At 31.8% G+C, this 23,462-nt stretch overlaps 3 long non-coding RNA genes across 3 annotated transcripts; 1 reads left to right on the top strand and 2 right to left on the bottom strand.

Moving 5' to 3' along the window:
- Positions 1–1,091: 1,091 nt before the first annotated feature.
- On the bottom strand, positions 1,092–4,418 carry LOC126882345 (uncharacterized). The gene is made up of 2 exons (XR_007697283.1): positions 1,591–4,418; positions 1,092–1,534 (listed from the first exon to the last, which is right to left on the bottom strand). It is a non-coding gene; the product is annotated as an uncharacterized LOC126882345 (long non-coding RNA).
- A 2,206-nt stretch (positions 4,419–6,624) lies between these two features.
- Positions 6,625–12,837, bottom strand: LOC126882352 (uncharacterized). The gene is made up of 3 exons (XR_007697290.1): positions 8,921–12,837; positions 8,039–8,196; positions 6,625–6,809 (listed from the first exon to the last, which is right to left on the bottom strand). It is a non-coding gene; the product is annotated as an uncharacterized LOC126882352 (long non-coding RNA).
- A 5,779-nt stretch (positions 12,838–18,616) lies between these two features.
- Positions 18,617–23,219, top strand: LOC126882353 (uncharacterized). Its single transcript, XR_007697291.1, has 2 exons — positions 18,617–19,136; positions 19,289–23,219. It is a non-coding gene; the product is annotated as an uncharacterized LOC126882353 (long non-coding RNA).
- Positions 23,220–23,462: the final 243 nt, after the last annotated feature.

The following is a 23,462-nucleotide window of genomic DNA, read 5'->3' as shown; positions in this document are numbered from 1 at the left end:
TCGGACAAAAATTTTTTCATATATTATAATATACAAAGTTTGCTATTGAATAAACTTAAAAACAACCTGCTAGTTTTCACAATCATAAACTTGTCAGGATGGCACGTTCCACAATTAAGGCTTCCCCTGTTCCAGTGTTTCTATACATCAAAGAGTGTCCAACTAGACACCGTTAAGCTATTAACAAATTTGAGCTTGCTATTAATCAACTTTTTTTTGGTATGCAGGATCCAGGCCTAGGTACGAAATTTTTAAAAGTAGATGTTTTAAAAAAAATTTAATTATACAGTTTAAACAGCTTTTTCAAAACTATTTACAATCATATTATTTGTTGTCATTTCATGGAATTAGGCATAATCCAAATTTAATATAAGTACTATGAAAAAAGAACTAGAGGGAGATATAATCTATTTTTTAATACGATTCTTTGATCACAACCAACTAACTCTTGAGATAAACTGGGAATGCAGTAGACATCCCTTTATGATGCTCATACAGAAGCACATTTCCAAGCAATCTTACATTACAAAGTTGTTGCTGGCATCCTATAAAGGGAAAAAATAATTATTTTGCATGGTTACGTTATCTTGAAGCTGTATTCGATAAAAAATTCTGAAACGAGAAAGCTCACTTTAATACTTATCCGGGCAAGACATTTTACTTCCATATAAAAGACATGGCATTTCGGGCCTATTGAGCCCCACTTGCCCGGATAAGGGTTAAAACAGTAAAAGAAAACGCAGCAGCATAAGGTACTGTTGGTTGGGAGCACTCTGAAGACCACCATGTGTTCGTTGTTCTCTGATAATACCATCAATACAGATAGAATTATTTCTACGAGTATGGCTATGTCCAACGAAATAAGGATTGAGAGACCTTTTAGATGCTCTCAGTGAAACAAATGCAATTTTAGAGCCACAACCAAATACTAGGAACGCTAAGGAAGAAATTCCTCTTATTAAAAAAAGAATGGAGGGACAATTCTTGTTAACAAATTCTGCTTAACAATGGAGGAGGAAGATATATGAAAGGTTGTGTTATATATACAATACATTTAGTTTTTATCTAAGCATGAAAATAAATATTATGACCACATTTGTACTACATTTATTTTCAAACAAACCAGTTTTTTATTGATTCACAAAAAATTTTTATTGATTACGATTTACAATTAACCCATTCGCAGATACGACTAATATGCATGTACTTACAAAGGGAAATTACTGTCTGCATATGAAGATGTGTCCACAAATGTGTTAATACAATATTTACAATAAAATTATATTATAGAATATTTACAATAAAATTAAACTCAATATACACATTGATATTCAAGATTAGTTATTTCCAATTTTTTGTAATTCTATATTATTTGGGTGAAAATCTTATGTCCAGAGCTCTTTGGCAAACCAAACGTATCCCCAGCAACAAATTCTCTGGTTTACTTAGCATCCACATCATAAACATTAATTTTTTCCAATAGAATTATTCTGTTTTCAAATTGGTGGATATGACCAATACAATTAAATAGTTCCTGGAAATATAACAATATAATATACATGATGTTATTAATTTGTTATACAATTTTACCTGGAAAGTAGTTCTGGACATATGAAAATGTTCTCTAAATTGGATATTGAATTATGGTTTATATATATTTAATTTCATCTCATCCTTCTGGAATAATTTGAGGTAGGTACATCTGCTAAATGTATAACGGCATTTGCTAATTTCGTCCCCAAACAAAAGTTCTTCAAGAATATTATCCATTTTAGTTTAGACAGTTTCAGTTTTATTTAAAATAAAAACAAAACTGTCTAGGTTTAGGTTATAAATTATATAAACAAAGAATAACAACATAAACAAATGGAACACAGAACACTCTCAATCGAATGTCAAACGTCAGTCGTTCACTAGTAAAAAAACTGTCAGCGTTTCAGCGCAAATTAATCGGATTGCACTCGGATTATTCTGGTGAACGCGACCAATGGCAGCTAATCTGGAAAGCTCAACGTAGGTGGCGCTCGTGTAGTTGGAGGTCATGTCAACTTACATCAATACTTCAAATCAATCTATTTCCAAGTAAATATTGCATATTTGTTTCGCTGTGTGAATTAAACTTAAGAAAATAAAATCCCTCAATGTTGTGCTGTGCATTTGTGCTCATCGAGAACATCAGGACACGAGTTTCCCAAAGATATTCTGATGAGAAAAAAGTGGATTGTAGCAATAAGAAGGGATAAATATGTGCCGAGAATAAATGCACGTATCTGCAATAAACATTTTGTTGAAACAGATTTTAAGTATTGCCCCCAGATTCGACTGTAAAAAATAGAATATAGCACTATAAAATTCAGATCAAAATTTATTATAAACGCACGGATTAAGATATGCAATTTTATATACATTCACACTGTTGCCACATCTACAATCACTTTTTATGGAGTGAACATGTAAAAAAATTTATATATGAAGTAATAATATAGAAAATTTTGAAATACTAATTTTAAATATTTCTCAAGTTCTCAATATTTTTTAGTGACTAAAACATAACCTGGCCAAACCTAACCTAGCGCCATCGAAAATAATATAAAAAAGTTAATAACTGAACATTTTAGTGATATATTATCTTTAAAATATTCTTTAAAATGACTAAAACATAACCTGAGCAAAGCTAACCTAATCGAAAATAATATAAATAAGTTAATAACTGAAAATTAAAGTGACCTAGTACCATTCAAATATTCTTTAGTGACTAAAACATAACCTGATCAAACCTAACCCTCATTTTTTCTAATTTCACCTTAAATTTAAGGTCGCCTTTCACGTAGACAAACACCTAAATAATTATACTTAATTAAATTAACTCATTCTATATTTCCATAAGGAGTTATAATTTTTTTTAAATAAGACAACATTGCAGAATCAACTGCGCTCACCCCATGCTTAAACCAAATTTACACCAAATGCGCAACTGTCATGGCAGCCATATTTTAAAAATATTACATTTTTAAATAAGATAAACACAAAAATTAATGCTGAGCGCACTTAATTGTGAATTTTAAATTGATAAAAAAAAGTAAGGCAGATCGCACATATCATATTATACACAGTTGTCAGACTCGTGTGGGGAGTTAATCAATACCAGATAAATACCCTCTGAGCTATAGAAATAAAACATTGAGACGATGAATAATATAGTTTATCATTCGATAAGTGTTTCCTTTTTCCAGTAACTCTCGCATCCCTTCTCAATTTGTTTTTCAACGCACAAACATTCTCCAAGATCCGTATATTTCGGCAATAATTTATTATTTATTAAATCGTAATCAAAAACACCATATATACACTTCGCGAATAGTCAAAATTTTGACCTCCAACTACACTAGCGCCGCCAGGCGGGAGCAACGGCGTACATAGGTGCCATTGCTTGCGACTGTTGCTTGCGTCAAACGCATGCGACAATCGATAAGAGAGACTGCGCCTATATACACACTCGTTCACTGTCGAATTCGAATGACCGCAGGCCAACTCCTGCGCTTCGGTCGTGAGTGGAGGGGATGATATATCGTAGCTGCAACTGTTGGCTCACCGGAACGGTTGATAGCTTACCGTTATTTCGACTTTTTAAAAATGACTTTTGGCCGTCTAAATAACGTCCCCTACCCCGATTGACATTACGATGTTACAACCTTAAGTTATACGGGCAACTAATTTATTACCATTGTGACAACTACATATCACAGTTCAGTTTTTTCAACAATCGCAACGACTTAAAAATAAATGTTATAATGCTAAACTAATTTACTCTGTAGTTGAGTAGAGTTAGAGTTGTCTGTCACGTCACGACCCTGTGTTGTTCTAGAGGTGTGATACGTTTGCGGCAATTTCCAGAGGAGAAAAAGAATTTACTTTATAACCTTATTTTTTTCTTATTATTATATATTTTATTTTGATGGAAATTTTCGATTTATTTAACAACCTGTTTATTTGTTTTTTTAATAGCTGGTTTCCATTCCATTGTTTTATCTGTAGATTTGAGATTTGATAAAATCTTTGTATCAGCTTTCGTAGACAGGGTTGCCAGGTCAGTTTTTACTCTTTCAGTAGTTTTGTTTTCACAAAATCAGTAGATTCTTTTTAGGCCATGTAAATATACAGTAATACAGTGATATGCACATCCGTCCTCAATGTCCCAAGAGGAATTCCACAAAATTGGAAACCTAATTATTCCAAACCACCAACTGGTAATTACCATTTTTTTAGCTAAAATCTACTAAATCAAAAACTAAAATATACATAAGGATTTTTGGGATATATTTGGGATTTTTTATAATAAAAACAACAGCTAACTTAAGGGGATAGGCGCAAATCGTCTGTTAAAATGTTCAATGTATTTTAAATGTTTTCATTTTTTGCGAATCGTTAGAAAACTAATAAGTATTTTTGAAAAATTTAAACGCACAAAGAAAGATTACGTTATTACCGAGGACCGAAAGTCCCTGAAAACTTCTATAATGTTTATTTTAATAAGTTACAGGGGTGAAAAAAAGAAAAAAATTAGTGTGACTTTTAATTCCAAATATCTCGTTCAAAAGAAACGTTTTGGTTTTTCTAAATAATGCAGTCTTTCATTCTGCGTTTAAATTTTTCAAAAATACTTATTATAGTTTCCTCATGATTCGAAAAAAATGGATCAAATTCTGTTAAAATATACCAAAAATCTACTAAAACATATTGCCTACTATGGTTTGTTTTTAACCAAAAGGAGTGATTCAAATTTACCGCGCTGTAATGCTTGTTTGTAATTGGTCCAACTGCAGGCAAGTTTACTCCACTCTTATAAAATTTTGACACTAAAGGCCGCGTCCCACCATCAAATAATTTGATCAAACTGGTTTGAGCAAACTGAAAGTGACAGTTAGTGACGCCACATCCTGAGTGTTCATTGTGGATAATAATGAAAAATTTTAATTTTAAATAAAGTACAAACAAGTTAGACAGCTCAATACAAAAAATTTGATCAAACTAGACTGATAGTGAGAGCACAGATTTTTAGAATTTCAAAAAAACTGCAATTGTGACGTCACTTTGACGTACTTCCGGAGTTTGCTCAAATTATTTGATGGTGAGACGCGGCCTTTATGACATTTATCAAATTTTGACACTAGTGGAATTTCATAGGTTAGTTAAGTTATACCGGCGATTTTTTGTGTTAACTGTGTTATTCCTTTAATGATTGTTAGCCTGCTTTTATATAAAAAGCAGTCGTTTTTAGAACTCTTTAGCGACGTATTAATATAATATAATATTTATGGATTACCGTTGAGGGCCGACATGATCAACCAAAAAAGAAGATGTATTTGGTTATTATTCTAGTGACTTTCTTAGGCGTGAATCTGCCTTTTAAGTTTACTCCTCCTGGTTAAAAAATAAACTATAGAATTTTTTAAAAAATATCAAAAATCTACCAAAAAAGTAGAAATCTACTAAATGTGGCAACGCTGTTAATGAGAATGATACACTTTTGACACTGGTCACATGACCTCTGTCGCCCAATAAGAGGGTGCGTTCTAAAATGGTTTTGATAGTCGGCGCGGTCGGGTTTGGTTGGCGATTGGACTTCTAAAGTTGTCTTATGCGTCTAAGGTTGGTTATAAGGTATTTTTTTAGTAATATTGGTAATATTGTTTAATGCGCCATTTTGGTTTTACTTGAGATTTTAAGGGATGTAAAGAAAATGAAAACACAGAATATAAAAAATGCAGGCATTTTCTGATACCTTTAAAAGCACCATCAATACATTAAATTTATACAGAACATCTTTAACATAAATTTTGACATTTATATTAAAATTTGATTTTTTAAATTTGCATATTTTTGTCAAAAATGTCATAAAAAAAGGAGCGCGTGTGTTTTTTAAAGGTGAAATATCCATATTTGACGGTAATCTGAGATGCGTTTATAAATTTCACATCAGGTAATAACCCTAATAACACAAAACATTCCATGAATGCTCCTAGAATGTACACACAGGACATTGAAAACATTCCTGGAATGTCCCCAAATGCACACGAATGTCCCTGGAAAGTACCAGGAAAGTGCTGTGTCAGCATTTTAAATATTCTTAGAATGTTCTGTTGGAACATTCCATGAATGTCTACGAATGTTCTTTGGACATTCACAGTCTATTTTTTAGACTGAATGTCTTGTTGGAACATTCCATGAATGTTCTTTGGACATTCACAGTATATTTTTAGACTGAATGTCTTGTTAGAACATTCCATGAATGTCTACGAACGTTCTTTGAACATTCACAGTATATTTTTTAGACATTCACTGAAATATATCGTCAGTAATGTGACAATACCTCCTATATGTTTTTTCATGAGGTTTGCAGGAGACGAAAAACATTTTTTAAGGTCACTTTCTGTTTTCGTACGTATTCTGACTTTTTTGTAGTAAATAGATAGTTGAATTTACTGCAAAACAAGTCAAAAAATATATGAAAACAGGAGGTGGCCGAAACAAGTTTTTAGTCTATCTTACAAATCTCTTGAAAAAAACAGATAGGAGGTATTGTCACATCACTGACGATATGTGGCCATACCAAATAATACATCCTTGATAAATATAAACATTTTTATTGCAAAAAATCTTTACATACATTTTTTAATGTAATTTACTGACATTCCTAAATATTATAAAAAAATGTGTCACATTTGCTTTGTAAACCTTTCTTTTGCTTTTCGTAGCCACATATTCCGTTTCCTTTCTGGTTTTTTGTAGACCACTTCTCTCAGCTGATTCTAAAAGAAAATAAAATAAAAGGTAATTTTTCTATCCTTTACAATTAACAATCAGAAGAAATATTATTTACAGGTAATAATACGCATAAATAATAATAATAAAAAAATAAATATTAAATAATATTTAAATAAATAATAAATAATATTTAATAAATAAAATAATAATAATGAACATTTTGTATTTTGACAACGACATCCGACGTGGAAGTAGAAACCTTAATAAAATTATTTTTTCAAGTAAATTGTGGCTTATTTCCTCATTAGAATAGTTAATTACAAAAAAGCCACAAAGAAATAGATTTTTCACAAACAAATAAGTATTTAGTATTCATTATATTTATTGTTTTTATTATTTACTTTAATGTCCTACTGGTACATTATTTGACAAATAATGACATTTCGAAGTCTGTTAAGTACGATATAACGATTTAAATAACGACTTAGATACTGTCAAGTTGACAAATATCAACCTAAGTAAAACTATGGTTACCACAATTATGTTACTACTGTTACTGGTAAATGTACTTATTTAAAAACTAATCAATTCAAAATTCATTCAAATTTTTCGCATATAAAGAATAATTTAGTCAGACATTAAACGTTGAAGGCACCACAGGTATTATAATAATAACGCTTTCGGTCAACGTATATCCCTCAGGCCCTTGTTAAAAACACCATTGACCTCAAGCGTTATTATCCTTATAATACCCTTGGTACCTTAATAACTGTAACATAAGATTATACCTTAATTCTTGTTTTCTATTTCTGATGTTTTTATTTATTTACATTGAATATTAATCTGTTTTGTTGTATAATCTACTTCGCAATAATTATGTGATATATTTGACTTAAAATGAATTCAAAAATTTTTTGCAGTTGGGCAACAATGTCAACTTAGATCTCCGATGTAGATAATGAATTACAACAGTATCTATATTGTACAGACTGTATTATTAATTAGGTTATTTATTTATTTATTTATTGAAATATACATCCACCAGGTATAAACCCATAAAGGTGTACATAAGAAAACTACATACATTGACTGAACACTTGATGACAAAATATAAAATAAAATAAAGAATAACCAAAAATGTTTCTGTTGTTAATACACATACACAATAATAAACAAAGACCTTAATAATGAAAAATAACATGGCATCAATTCGATAGGCTATTGCGTATTTCGCGTTTAAAGATGTTAAAACCAAGAAAAAAAATGCATATACCTGTGTGACATAAGCTATTGGAACAGCACAGTCTCTTAAACGAACAGATGAAAGTGAAGTTCTGTCAATATCTTTTTCTAAAAAGTGTTTTGAACATACTCCTCTATTAACAAATCTGATCTATACTTCATGTCTTCTTCGCAGGATCTTCTGGAAAGCTAAAAATACAAAATATATGCATTACTAAGCATTATTAACAAATTTTAGTTTTAAATAAAAAATATGATTAATGGACTCACAAAATATTATAAAACAGCTTAGAAATTGTTTATTAGTATAGTCGGTTCCCCAAACTCTGACACAACTGGCTAGTGATTTTAGTAGGTAATTTTTTTTGTTTTTGGCCAATTTTGCCAAAATTACAGTAATTATTAACTATTTAGTTATTATTTTTTTTTGCCAATTTTACCAAATTGGCAAAATTATTTACTAAAATCACTAGCCAGTTGTGTCTGAGACTCAGTAGTACTGAGACTGAGTTTAGCAAATCGACTATAATATTCTGTGTATTCATTAGTTGGTACTGCATATTATAGTGTGTGGTCTACCATCCTATTTATAAAGGCATACATTAGCAAAAACGCAAAAAGAATTACTTTAGTTTTACAAATCCTATTGTTATTATCTCTATTTACTATTTTAGTTAGGAATAAGCGAAGTTTGTGGCTTATTCACAATTATTATTAAAATAATAAATGGATATGACCAATTATTAACTTATAAAATAAAATAATAATTCTTCTGATTTATGCCTTTTATTCACTTTGTTATATCTAGGTTACTTAAAAGATTTTTTATGAATAGTATTATTAGGGTATTAATAGTATTAATTTATTTTCTGAAATACAGGGCATGCCTTCGTTTACATATTTGCATACTAACCTTTTAATAGGGCTTTTCATTCACAGTCATTTGTTTGGAGCTTCTGTCATAATTGAAACGTTATTCCTGCAGATTTTTTTATCTACATTTGTTTCTGCTACTCCAACTGCGTTAAAAACAGGACACCATTTTATTCACTATGTTAATAATACTATTAAAGCTATTATAAAAGTATCCTAATTAAAAAAATATTCTTAAAAAGCACAAATAATACAAACAACGATCCACCCACGGCAAAGCAAGGTGGCCAAGATGAAGATGCCAAGATGGCCGAAGCGAGGTCGTTGGTTGGTCGTTTTTAGTCACGTGATGCCCTCTCAAGCGCCATGCACAAAAATATATGCACGGCGAATTTGAAAATGAACGCAAAAGAAATAAATATAAATGCCTCTCTTGGGTTTTGCATAAGTTATAAGTATTTTTTTTATTAACAAAATCGCATTCCAAATTGAATATTCGCGAACAATAATTTTTATTACATTTGTATGTTTATAATATTGTATTAATTGAACTTGGGAAACTCTTTAAATTTGACATATTATTGCACTGTAGGCCTAAAGTGTCACTTAGTTTGTCTGGTATGTTATAAGTAATGTTGTATCTGTTACACGTATGTATTATTTCGCAACTTAAAATATAGGAACATTGGTAGTATGTTCACAGAATGTCTTATGGTAACATTCCAGGAATAATTTAAACAGATGTTCACCGAATGTTCCCTAAATGTCCAGGACATTCAAATATTGATAGAACTTTGGTAATACATTCCTGGAATGTTGTGTGTTGTTAGGGAAGTCCTTTATGTATTTATATAAATTTAAATACCCAATACGATGTCAAAACAGTTTACTTTTTGGTTTTCGCATTCACCATACAGGTGTTAAAAATATAGGTAAAAAAACATAACTAGTCTGACTCCTTGAGCAACTATTGCACGCGCAGGTGCATTTTATAGTCGCTTCAGTTGTCTTATGCAACGCTTACGAAACGATGTTGCTTACAGGAGGTTGCCTAGGCAACGTCAAGACAACTCAAAAATCGTCCACCAAACCAGTGCAGCATAGGGTCGTCTTCTAGGTAATAACAACGTTGTAAGAAAACGTTGCCACGCGGTAGACAACGTTGTCGCGTCGACAAATTGCTACTTGGGACACTCCATAGTTGATTTAAAAACAAATAAGAAATCTCTTTACTAATCAATATTAAAGTGTAAACACAACGCGATTAGACAAATTAAGATTCTGATAATCACGGAATATATCCTACCTACTTACCACAGCATACACGCGGCTCAAGTTATTAGCGTGTATGCAAAAAACCAATAACAGTGCCATAGTGCACGCTAAATAGTGACGTCACTGACTTGATGATGTTTCGCGTGTACCTAACTTTTTTATTTGCGTACACGTTAGCGTGTACCTAGACACAGCGTTCATTTTTAGAGTGCACTTTGATAAATACAAGTAAGTAAATCCAATTAAACTTCTAAATAATCCAATTAACCTACAAAGATCAATAAAAGTACAGAATACTACAGAACAAAATAAAAATGGATAAAAATAACAAAATTAAAGAGGTAAACACACAATATTAAAAACAAATTTGTTTTTAGTTTTAGGGCCGGTACTTTATGTCCCGGTTAAACCTCGGTTAGCTAACCGGGGTTTAATCGGGACAGAAAAGTACCTCATAGAGCCTCTTGCGTTGTAATAAAAGCAATTATAATTATCATTATAATTATTTATGAATATAATAATAAGTATAATTGCGTTTATGTCTATGTTATGCATATATTTATGTCCCGATTAAACCCCGGTTAACTAACCGGCTGTTAACGGAGACATAAAGTACCGGCCCTTATTGTGGTAAATGGTATGGATCTATTTTCATTTTCGAAAGTTGACAATCGAACTGTCAAGTGTCAAAAAATCGAAAATCTGTGACTCGTGATTGGTCCAAATTCTCCCATAACACAAGTCCTGGAGAAACTGAAATCTCGCGTAATAGATGGCACGTGTGACATGGCTTTGCAACTGTACGCTTGCAGCAAAGTTGCTTTGCTACAAACTTGAATCATCATCTTTGTCATAACAATATTGCAGCAAACTTGACACAAACTTGCCTCGTCATATTTGACGCAGCAATTTAAAATCAAAGAAGAATCAAACTTGTCACAAGTTTACATGCTATCGGGGAAGTGACCAGTTAATTGAGATTTTTGACCAATTTTAAGCAAATTTTACACTTGTGAGGTTTTTATTCAGCATGCACTCTTAAATGACTTTTTAAAGAACCTGCTTGACCAAATTGCTTAAAACAAATTTCGCACTTGTGAGGTTCTTCTTTAGTGTGCAGTTTAAAAAAATGTAGTTTCAGCTCACTTGCTGTAATAAACTGTTTAAAACAAATTTCACATTTGTGAGGTCTTTCTCCAGTATGCACACTCAAATGTCTTTTTAAAAAAGCACCTGCTTGAATAAATTGCTTAAAACAAATTTCACACTTGTGAGGTTTTTCTCCAGTGTGCACTCTCAAATTCAATTCCAGATGTCTTGCTGTAATATACTGCTTAAAACAGATTTCACACTTGTGAGGTTTTTCTTCAGTGTGTGTTCTCAATAAATGATCTTTTAAATAGTCTTCTCTACTAAATTGCTTAAAACAAATTTCACACTTATGAGGTTTTTCCCCAGTATACACTCTCAAATGTCTTTTTAAAGCACCTGCTTGACCAAATTGCTTAAAACAAATTTCGCACTTGCAAGTCAATGCAGAAAAACTTTAACAAACCACAGAACAACTAGGGTACCTACCTACAAACATTGAAACAGCGATAAAAAAACAAAACTGTGATAGACATATTGGGGAGAAATGAAAACAAAAGTAATTTACTCAGCAAATTTTTCGGCTTTTTCTGAAGTCGTAGGATAATTCTGCGACCTCCATCGTGTTCAGCGGAAAGTGTTACATCGGAGATGATGTCTAGATGACATACCTTTATATTCTTTTTCTCCAATTTTATTTCTTTTTCTGAGCTAGTAAGAATGCTCCAAAGAACCTCCCCCACATCTCCGATTCTGAGCAACGCGGCCTTTATTCATTTTGTGTACACATTAGTGTGCTATAATTCAACTATAATATGGTTACAATTGTGGTAGGTCGTAAGATATAGGGGAAACCGAGAACGGTCTATGTCCTGAGTGCGAGGTGGTGAATGACACTCGGCATGTCGTGTTCGTATGCCCCGCATGTCACGAAGAACGGCGTACCGAGCTGTAGCTGGGCCTGGGATCCCCTTTAGAGGAGCTAATCATAAAGCTATCGACAGCAAGCGATATTTCGACCTTATCATTGCTTTTGTCACAAAGACAATAAAGCATTAAGAAGAGAAAGAGGGGCGACTGCAGGCGGATGACCGTTTATTTATTGTATAACGTGTTTTGTATCATGGAAGGCAGCCAGCGGGGAGAGGACCCTTTACAACCAAATTTCGCTATCTGCCTATTTTATTCTATTTTACCTGGTTTTATTTATTTATCAAATTTTATTTCTACAATTTTTTTTATCATTTGTATTTTAAAGAATTTTATTCATTTTAATTTTATTAATTTGGTGCACGTCGTAACAATTAGTATGGGGAAGACTCTCTACATCTGGTCCATGCCGACTGTCTTATGTATTATTTTTATTCTGTCTACTTTCTGTTTCTTTTGTTCTGTCCTGGGGCAGCTAGCGGGAAGGACCTTTTACATCTAACCTCGCGGACTGCCTCCTTTTTTAACCTGGAGTAAATGGGTATGAGTGCGAGGGTGAATTAATAAATGTACGAATGATTGGTGTTCCTCGTAATTGCCAACTGGTTCTGTTTTGCTAGTTCCACCGTGGAGGGGGGGCACACTGCTTAGTGGTCGCGCCACCTGCACATGGATTGCATAAACTAAAATGCGAAACTTATACACATACCCTTATTGTGCATATATATATATATATATATATATATATATATATATATTATATATATATATATAATGTTCTTGAACTCCTAAGTGGAGCATAGAGCTTCAGTGAAAACGCGCCATCGGGTTCTATTTTGCGCTAGGGCCTTCACCTCATTCCAAGACTTTCCTTGACTTCTTATCTCGTCCATGATGGATCTTCTCCAAGTTTGTGCTGGGCGACCTCTTTTTCTCTTTCCTTGGGGATTCCACTCTAGGGCATTTTTTGCAATACTGGAACTATCTTTTCGGAGTGTGTGACCTATCCACCCCCACTTTCTGTATTTTATTTCATTTTCTACCCTCTTTTGTTGGGTCAGGTGTAGCAGATCTTCGTTTCTGATGGTGTTTGGCCAGAAAATACGAACAATTCTTCGTAGACATTTGTTAACAAAGACCTGCAATTTGTCTGTAAGATATTTTGTCACTTTCCAGGTTTCACATCCATAGAGTAGAACAGACATAACATTTGACTGGAATATTCGGATCTTTGTCCTTGTAGTATATTCTCCAGACCTCCAAACAGGGTTAAGCATGCTGATTGTGCATATAGCGTATAATATAAAGATAAAAATCTACAACGCATTTCGAAATCTTAGATACAAACTTGAAATTTTTATTATATCGTCGATGATGTGAAATGTGAAAATGCCTCCTATCTGCTTTTTCATGAATCTTGTAGGAGAGACGAAAAACCATTTTTAGGATCATCTCCTGTTTTATTATGTATAGCCTAATAAAATAAAAAAAAATCAAAATGTAATTCCGTACAGGTTGGAACAAATTTTATATCCAAGTTTAGGTGAATACAAAAGATATTTTTAAAAAAGTATCCAAATCATAAGGGGATCATGGTTTAAATCATTAAAAATGGGTCATTTTTGCACAATATTTACTTTTTTAACTGCTGAGGTAATTTACATTCCAATAAAGGCCTCTAAGATTTTTTTTCTGGAAAGTTAAAGGATAAATCTTTCACCTAAAACTTACGAAATTCAAATTTGCAAAAAATTATTTTTTCTGCGTTTTAAATAGGCACTATAAATTATTTTATTTAATAGGGAAGGTTGCGCTATAGCCTAATAAAATAAAAAAAAGTCAAAATGTAAATTCGTACAGGTTAAAACAAATTTTATATCAAAATTTAGGTGGGTACAAAAGATATTTTCAAGAAAGTATCCAAATCATGCAAGGGGATCATTGCTTAAATAATTAAAAAGGGGTCATTTTTGAAAAAAAAATACTTTTTTAACTGTTGAGGTAATTCACTTATCAATGAAGATCTATGGGATTTTTTTCTGCTAAGTTGAAGGGTAAATCTTTCACATAAGACTTACTATATTAAATTTGACCCCCTATTTATTTAAATAATTGTATATAAAACTTTAAAAACAAATTTGCAAAAAAATATTTTTAGCGTTTTAAATAAGCACTATAAAATATCTTGTTTTACAGATTAAGTTGCGCCATGTTACCAGTATTAAGCAAAAAAAATTGGTCGGAAAATATTTAATATTTTTTGAGATATTGAATTTGTTTATTAAATGTTACTATATTTTCAATTGCAAAAACGCGGTTGTTGCCAAAGAAATATTCACCTGCTTAAGATCTCATTATTTTTATTTTTATGTATATTTTCGATAAATGTATTGATAAATTTAAATTTCAACTAAACTCCCCCCTAAAATGGCATTCGAAAATTATTCAAATTTGTTTATAATTTGTTTTTTTAATAATGTCGTGGGGATTAAGTATTTTGAAATTCCGTTTCGATAATTGGGTTCCTGAGAATTTTTTACTAATTAACAAAATTTTTTTGTCGTTTTTTCTTCTTCTTTTTTTTCTTGTATTTATATTACTACGGGCCCTTTTAGGGCTAAATTTTATTAAGAATATCGAATCTCTAAGTTGTAGATTCTAGACCTAAAAATATTAAGATTTAACAAAAATCTCTTAAATAAAATGTGGCTACTTACTGAGTTACAGGGTGTTTTATTTAAAAATTTAAAAACTATTGTTACCAAGTACTCTAAAAGTATTTGACGTATCCTTATCATACTTGGCAGAAAGTGTGGCTATTATACACCCTACTAAATTGTGATTAATAAACGTTTCTAGTTAGTTCCAGAGGCGTACGACAGGGGATAGTGAATGATTGACCCTTCCCAAATTCTACGCCACTGAGTGAATTACGATTTTAGCGAAATTTTTCGATTCTCCAATACTTTGTATGTAAATAGCTTTATTGGTATCGATAAAGTTGATCAGTTTGAGAGATATTGGAAGTTTAAAATGAATGAATGAATCAATCAAAATAACTATGCCGTTTAATGTTTAACGTCCAATATCTCGAAAACTAATGACTTAAGCGTTACCAGTAAAGAGTACATTATTTGCTTAGAAAGTATTGGAGAATCGAAAAATTTCGCTAAAATAGTAATTACCTCAGTGGCGTAGAATTTGGAAAGGGTCAACCATTAACTATCCCATGTCGTACGCCTCTGGTAGTAGCTAGAAACTTTTATTTATCACAATTTAGTAGACTGTATAGTACCTACACTTTCTGCCAAGTATGATAAGGATATGTCAAATAGTTTGAAAGTACTTGGTAAAAATAATTTTTAAATAAAACACCCTGTAACTCAGTAAGTAGTCACATTTTATTTAAGTGATTTTAGACCAATCTTAATATTTTTAGGTCTAGAATCTACAACTTAGAGATTCGACATTTTTAATGAAACTTAACCCTAAAAGGGCCCATAGTAATATAACTCGCAAAAAAAAAGAAGAGGAAAAAGAGACAAAAAAATTTGTTAATTAGTGAAAAATTCCCAGGAATCCAATTATCGAAACGGCATTTCAAAATATTTAATACCCGTGACGTTATTAAAAAAACAAATTATAAACAAATATGAATAATTTTCAAATGCCATTTTAGGAGGAAGTTTAATTGAAATTTGAATTTATCAATACATTTATCGAAAATATACATAAGGATAAAAATAATAACATTTAATACAGGTGAATATTTCTTTGGCAACAACCGCGTCTTTGCGATGGAAAATAGAGTAACATTTGATAAACAAATTCCATATCTTAAAAAATATTAAATATTTTTGGACCCATTTTTTTTATTAATACTGATAACATAGCGCAACTTCTCCTGTTATTTTATAGTGCTTATTTAAAACTCCAAAAATATTTTTTTGTAAATTTGTTTTTAAAGTTTTATGTATAATTATTTAAATAAATAGGGGGTCAAATTTAATTTAATAAGTCTTATGTGATAGATTTACCCTTCAACTTTGTAGAAAATATTACTATAGACCTTCATTAGTAATTGAATGACCTCAGCAGTTAAAAAAGTATTTTTTTTTTGAAAAAATGACCCCTTTTTAATTATTTAAACAATGAACCCCTTGTATGATTTGGATACTTTTTTGAAAATATGTTTTGTACCCACCTAAACTTTGATATAAAATTTGTTTCAACCTGTACGAATTTACATTTTGATTTACATGTAGTGTAATTTTATTTTACTAGACTACTATGTGATCAGTATTAAGCAAAAAAATTGGTTAAAAAATATTTAATAATTTGTGAATTTGAAAATTGTTCTAATTTGTTTATAAATTGTTTTTTAATAACGTCGCGGGGATTAAAAATTTTGAAATGCTGTTTCGATAATCGGATTCCTGTGAATTTTTTAGTAATTAACAAAATTTTTTGTCGTTATTTCTTATTTTTTTTCTTATACCGTAAAGGGAGGCTACTTTGTGACACTTTTTCAGGTTTTGTGATGATATAGTAGATACACTTTCGGTTTATTATAATTTTAAAAATATCACCTGAAAGCTCAATCTTTGCTCTATGTTCAGTGAAAACTATAATGCGCTAGATGTTATAGAAATCAAGAAAATGTCAAAAAAGTTGTCACAAAGTCGCCCCATGGGTGGGATTTTCTTTGTGACACGTAAGTTTTTCTGCGATATTTATATGGAATTCTAACTGTGGTACAAAGAAACACCCGTACATTTTTTACAGACATTTTAATGTTAAATGGAGGTAACATATTGTGTTAAAATATAAATTTACTTTGGTAGAAATATCTTGTAAAAATTCTTCTTCAAAAGTCAAAGTTTTCACGCCAACCTAAAATCACCTGTTTTGACGATGATCAAATCATCTGTGGCATGACCAGCGAAAGTTGCACTAGGAACTTTGGTTATTGTTCCCTAGATAGTGCACATACTCTACTATTGAGATAAAACATTTTAATTATTCCAGCATTTCTAATATGGCTCGGCCAAGTTAATAATTTTAACTTTAGAGGCAACTGTCACAAAGTAACCACATGTGTCGCAAAGTAGCCTCACTTTACGGTAGTAAAAATATAGTCTTGTTTATACATGTTGTTTCATTAAAAATGTCCAATCTCTGAGTTGTAAATTCTAGACCTCAAAATATACATGTAAATCAAAATGTAAATTCGTACAGATTGGAACAAATTTTATATCAAAGTTTAGGTGAGTACAAAAGATATTTTCAAGAAAGTATCCAAATCATATGAGGGGATCATTATTTAAATAATTAAAAAGGGGTCATTTTTGCACAATATTTACTTTTTTGACGGCTGAGATAATGTACATTTTAATGAAGGTTTTAGGATTTTTTTCTGCAAAGCTGAAGGATGTCTTTTACCTAAAACTTACTAAATTCAATTTGACCCCCTCTTTATTTAAATAATGATATAAATTTAAAAATCAAATTTGCAAAAAATTATTATTTGCGTTTTAAATAAGTACTATAGATTATTTTATTTTATAGGACAAGTTGCACCCCTAATAGCACACGACGTCCTTTGGACGTCCAAAATAGGTCCATTTTTGGTCCTTACGTCCATGGACTATAAACGGACGTCCTTCGGAAGGAATAAATATGGACGTCCTTCGGACGGAATAAATATGGACGTCCTTTGGACGTCCGACGTTGAACGTCCTTTGGACGTCCATACTGGACGAAATACGGACGTTTTATGAACGCTTATATATTTTATATTGGACACATTATTACGGGATCAAATAGCAAAATAATTCAATAAAATATTAACTTACGCGTTAACTTTACGTTAATGAAATACAGTCAAACCTGTCAATAACGGCCACTAAAATGAAAGAACTATTGGCTGATATAGAAAGGTGGCCGTTATTGCCAGTTTTTGTAGTCTAGATATACAGTAAAACTTGTGTTACTGGCCACCTGTACTAACGGCCAGTTTAAAAATTCCCCAAACCAATTATATCTAGACTACAAAAACTGGCAATACCGGTCACCTTTCTATATCGGCCAATAGCTTTTTCATTTTTAGTGGCCGTTACTGACAGGTTTTACTGTAATTGGTTTGGGGAATTTTTAAACTGGCCGTTAGTACAGGTGGCCGGTGTTTGCAGGGGGCCGGTAACACAGGATTTACTGTAGTTTAAATCGAAAAGATTAAAATCTTAATTCAAAATTGTATATACAATTATTACAATTATAAACTATATATAGTTTAATATCCAAAACATGTTTTTGATTTTATGTACAGAGCGACAAGCGAAAGGTGGCGGCTGACCTTCTCGTATTCTGCATTTGACGCTGTGTATTTTCACTCAAGGTCACGCGCCAGCACTGGCTTGTCGGATAGTAATGTAATGAAAATCTTATTTGTAAATTATTGGTTACAAATGTTTAACAATAGGAAATATTCAAGAATAAATAAAATAAAAGTTTAATCCTAACAACACAAAACATTCCAGGAATGTAGGTACTACCGTTCTATTCCGTGAACATCTATCTGATTAAATTATGGGTGGAAAGTTACCACAAGATATTCTATGAACATAGTACAATGTCTTCCTGGAGGGGTAAAATTTTCCATTACAAGATTTTAAGAGAGGCCATTTACTATTCAATTTGCGTTCATTTTCAAATTTGCCGCGCGAGTATCTATGTAGCGTCGCGTGGTCATTGGCATTCATTGGTCATCACATTTCATATATTTATTTCATTTTCATGGATAACCGATAACCTAAAAATTTAGTAAAAATTTTGATTGGAAAAAAATGCATCGATAACTGTCGATAAGGGGGTGTGGGAAATGGAAATTAGTGGCTTTTTTGCTGTACTGTCTGCTAGTTTTTGCTCTGGACTCTGGCTGGATCTCTTGTTTAAACAATTTTGTAAGTATTATAAAATCCGTTTTCAATTTTCTTTATTCTTTATGAAACGAATCATTTATACATGCATATTATTACCTGTAAATAGTACCTATTTCTTTTGATTTTTAATTGTAAAGAATAGAAAAATTACCGTTCTTTTTAATTTTTTTTAGAATCGGCTGAAAGTGGTCTACAAAAAAAAAACCAAGGAGGAAATGTATAGCCTTGTGGCTATGAAAGGCAAAAGAGAGATATAAAAAGTGTATTGGCTAGTTGGAAGAAAGTCCACATTGTCCATGCATAATAAGTTATTACTTTATCAACAAATATCAAGAAGATAGCAGGAATAAGTCACGAGCAACAACTTCATAAGTTCAAGAATATTGAGGAAATCCAGCTCCTCGATACTACTGGGCAAACTAGAAGATTGAAGAGGACAAAGCCTTTTGAACTAGTTTGAGTGATAGGTGATAGTGAAAAACGGAGCATAGTGCTTGTGTGCTGTGCCTGTGTATGTTAGAATAGTGCACGATCTTGTTAGATTAGATAAGAGACGCTATGGGGTAAGCTCTTCATTTTAAGAAACAGTAGTAATTTAGGTTAAATTAAAATTGCTCATTGGTCAGTTATGACCAGATTGTTTTTTTATGTTTGGCAAAAAGGGCTTAAGTCAGAATTGCACATTGATAATGTTTTGATGAAATCTGGACCAGAAAAAAACTGTTGTAGATGTAAACTGTATGTACAGTAGAATCTACTACAGTACTGTAGAAATCATCAAAACATTATCGATGTGCAATTCTGACTTAAGCCCTTTTTCCCAAACATCAGAGAATTGTAATGTACAATAATTCTCCTATCTGCTTTTTCATGAATTTTGTACGAGACGAAAAACCATTTTTAGGATCATCTGCTTTCACATGTAAATTTTGACATGTTTTGTAGTAAATAGATAGTTGAATTTACTACAAAACATGTCAAAAAATATATGAAAACAGGAGGTGACTATAAAAAAAGTTTTTAGTCTCTCTTACAAAACTCATGAAAAACAAATCGGAGATATGTCACATCGGTGACTATATCCAGGGAATGTCTAAAAAATATACTTTGATGTCCCAAGAACCAAATATAACCTACAGTCCATCTAATTTACTTACCGTTGCACGTCATTATCTACGCCAGAGATCTAAGTTGACATAGTTGCCAAAGTATAAAAAGATCCTGAATCCATTTTAAATCAAATTTATCACATAATTATTGTAAACGTGGATTATACAACAAAACAAATTAATATTCAATGTAAATAAGTAAAAACTTAAGAAATAGAGAACAAGAATTAAGTTATAATCTTTTAAGATTTGCAGTGCAAGCGTTTTTGCACTGCATTGTTAATAATTAAAAAACGGCAACTCTTGGCAAAAAGCCGGTAGGTTTCTTTGTATAAGTATGTCTACAATAACAACTAAAAAAGTTGTCAGATACCTCGATTATTCCAAGTCGTTATAAAATTAGGTGAAATTTATATTTTTATAGTAGAGGATCTTTTTATAGTAAAGTAAATAATAAAAACAGTAAATATAATAAATAAAACAGATACTTATAGTAAAGAATATAAACAAATATGAAGTGTCATCACCGCAACTGTCAAATAAATGTTACCAATTTATTCTAAAATGTCACCTTCGTTCGATTACAGTTACAGTGTGATCCGAACAAATCTGCTTCATAAAAACGCTTTATAATCCATTTATACAAATTAAATGAAACATATTATTGTGTATTTCTTTAGGTTAACATTAATAGAAATCTTCAAATATTATTTCTACGCGTATATAATAAAATATGTCTAGTGGCTGTAATTCCAGTGTACTCGGCAAAGTGATTCTAAAAAAGAACACACCTACCGCCTAAATATTTCGTGTTGGTATCATGCGACGTCACAGGCTACGACGCGGATGACGCGCGACAGTCAGTAAATTAGACGAAATATGTAGATATATACAGGGTGTAACAAAAATACAGGTCATAAATTTAATCACATATTCTGGGACCAAAAATAGTTTGATTGGACCTAACTTACCTTAGTACAAATGTGCACACAAGAAAAGTTACAGCCCTTTGATGTTATATATTATATATATAATAGCACTAAGGGCCTTAGAGGCCCATGGCTTGAAAAGTTTGTTTTTTTTTCTCTTCATTTTCACGTTTCTTTATGTACTGAGATCTTCTCTGGCTTGATATGTGATTTTTCTTCATTCCTTCCTGTTATTCATTTTTCTTTTCTGACCCTGTAGCACCATTCTTTCCAAATCTTTTTCGACCTCTTGCTTCCATCTATTTTTCGGCCTTCCTCTTCTCTTTCTTGAAGCTGTAGTATAGTTTAGTACCCTTTTTGGATTCCTCGTGTTTGGCATCCTTTCAATGTGACCTCGCCATCTAAGTCTCTGTGCCTTTATCACTCATTTGAAGTTACAAGATGAAGTGATTTTTTCCAATATATCGAAAACTATTAGAGATTTTTTATTGAAAATGGACATGTGGCATTATTATGGCAGCAGTATCTTACGAAAAAACTATAGTAAAATTTGGACACCCCATAAAAATTTTATAGGGGTTTTGTTCCTATAAACCCCCCCCCCCCCCAAACTTTTGTGCATGTTTCAATTTAATTATTATTGTAGTACCATTTAAACACGTTTTAAAAACTTTTTTGCCTCTTATTGCTTTTTCGAAAAGTCAATTTTTATCGAAATATTTTGAATATTTGTCAAATCCACCACATATTTGTATATGGTTAAGTACGATTATGGAGACTTAATAATAATATGCAGACTTATTTATGCTTTACATTTTTAGGTATATTTTGAACCATAGTAAAAAAAAAGCCAGATCTCGATAAAACGTGCCTTATCGAAAAAATACAAAGAGGCAAAAATGTTTTAAAAACATTCTGTTTAACTAATGGTACCTCAGTAATAGTTTAATTGGAACGTACACAAAGACATGTTAAAAAAGAAGTCGCAACTCGATAAAAACTGCCTTATCTGAAAAATACTAAGAAACAAAAATATTGAATTTAACTAATGGTACCACAATAATAAAATTGAATTGGAACGTACACAAAAGTTTGGGAGGATCTAAGGGATCAAAACCCCCATAAAATTTTTATGGGGTGCACAAATTTCACCATAATTTTTCTTTAAGATATTCCTGCCATAATAATGTCACATGTCCATTTTCAATAAAAAATCGCTAATAGTTTTCGATATAATCGAAAAAATCTATTTTCATTTTGTAATTTCAAAGGGCTGTAACTTTTTTTATGTGCATATTTGTACTAAGGTAAGTTAGGTTCATTCGAACTATTTTTGGTCCCAGAATATGTGATTTAATTTATGACCTGTATTTTTGTTACACCCTGTATATACAGCCCATTACGCACCACCTTAAAAATTGGGCATTTTTGATGTCTCGAATTTCCTAAACATGTTGTTGCATCTAAGTGATTTTTTTTATAATATTCTAGCCTAGGCCCTAGGCTATAGGTTAAGTACCTCCTTATGCTTGTCATGCACGGGGAGCTATACTGTAATATATATTATATCACATCGCTCTCTATAGTAATGAGTGAGCCTGCACATACGGAACCATTTGTTTCCTGTCTGCAGGCTCACTCATTACTATAGAGAGCGATATGATATAATGTACATATATTACAGCATAGCTCCCTGTGCATGACAAGCTTAAGGAGGTAACCTATAGCCTAGGCTATAATATTATTAAAAAAATCACTTAGATGAAACAACAGGTTTAGGAAATACGAGACATCAAAAATACCTCATATTTAAGGTGGTGCGTTAATTTCTTGGAGAAGTGTATTGTAATTTAATGTAAATAATGTAATATCCAATAATTGTAATTTAATATAAGATGTAATATAAGTTCCTTAAAAAATATATTTTTTATTTCCCACGACATTAGATGGATGTTCGGCAGCAAGACATTGGACCAAACTGGGACGTCCTATGAAGGCCCAATTGACGTCCACCGAATGTCCCTTCGGATGTTAAGTGGACCTCCATTGAACGTTTGGCAACGTGGCATTTGGACCAAAATTGGACGTCCTGTTAAGGTCCAATTCACGTCCCCTAGGACGTCCGGTTAAGGTCCAATTTACTTCCGATTAAGGTCCAATTTACGTCCGATTAAGGTCCCATTTACGTCCGATGAAGGTCCAATTTACGTCCTATTAAGGTCCAATTTACGTCCGATTAAGGTCCAATTTACGTCCGATTAAGGTCCAATTTACGTCCGATTAAGGTCCCATTTACGTCCGATTAAGGT

This window comes from Diabrotica virgifera, chromosome 3 (genome assembly GCF_917563875.1).
Source record: "Diabrotica virgifera virgifera chromosome 3, PGI_DIABVI_V3a".
NCBI lineage: Eukaryota > Metazoa > Arthropoda > Insecta > Coleoptera > Chrysomelidae > Diabrotica > Diabrotica virgifera.
This window is presented reverse-complemented; position numbering and strand designations above follow the sequence as displayed.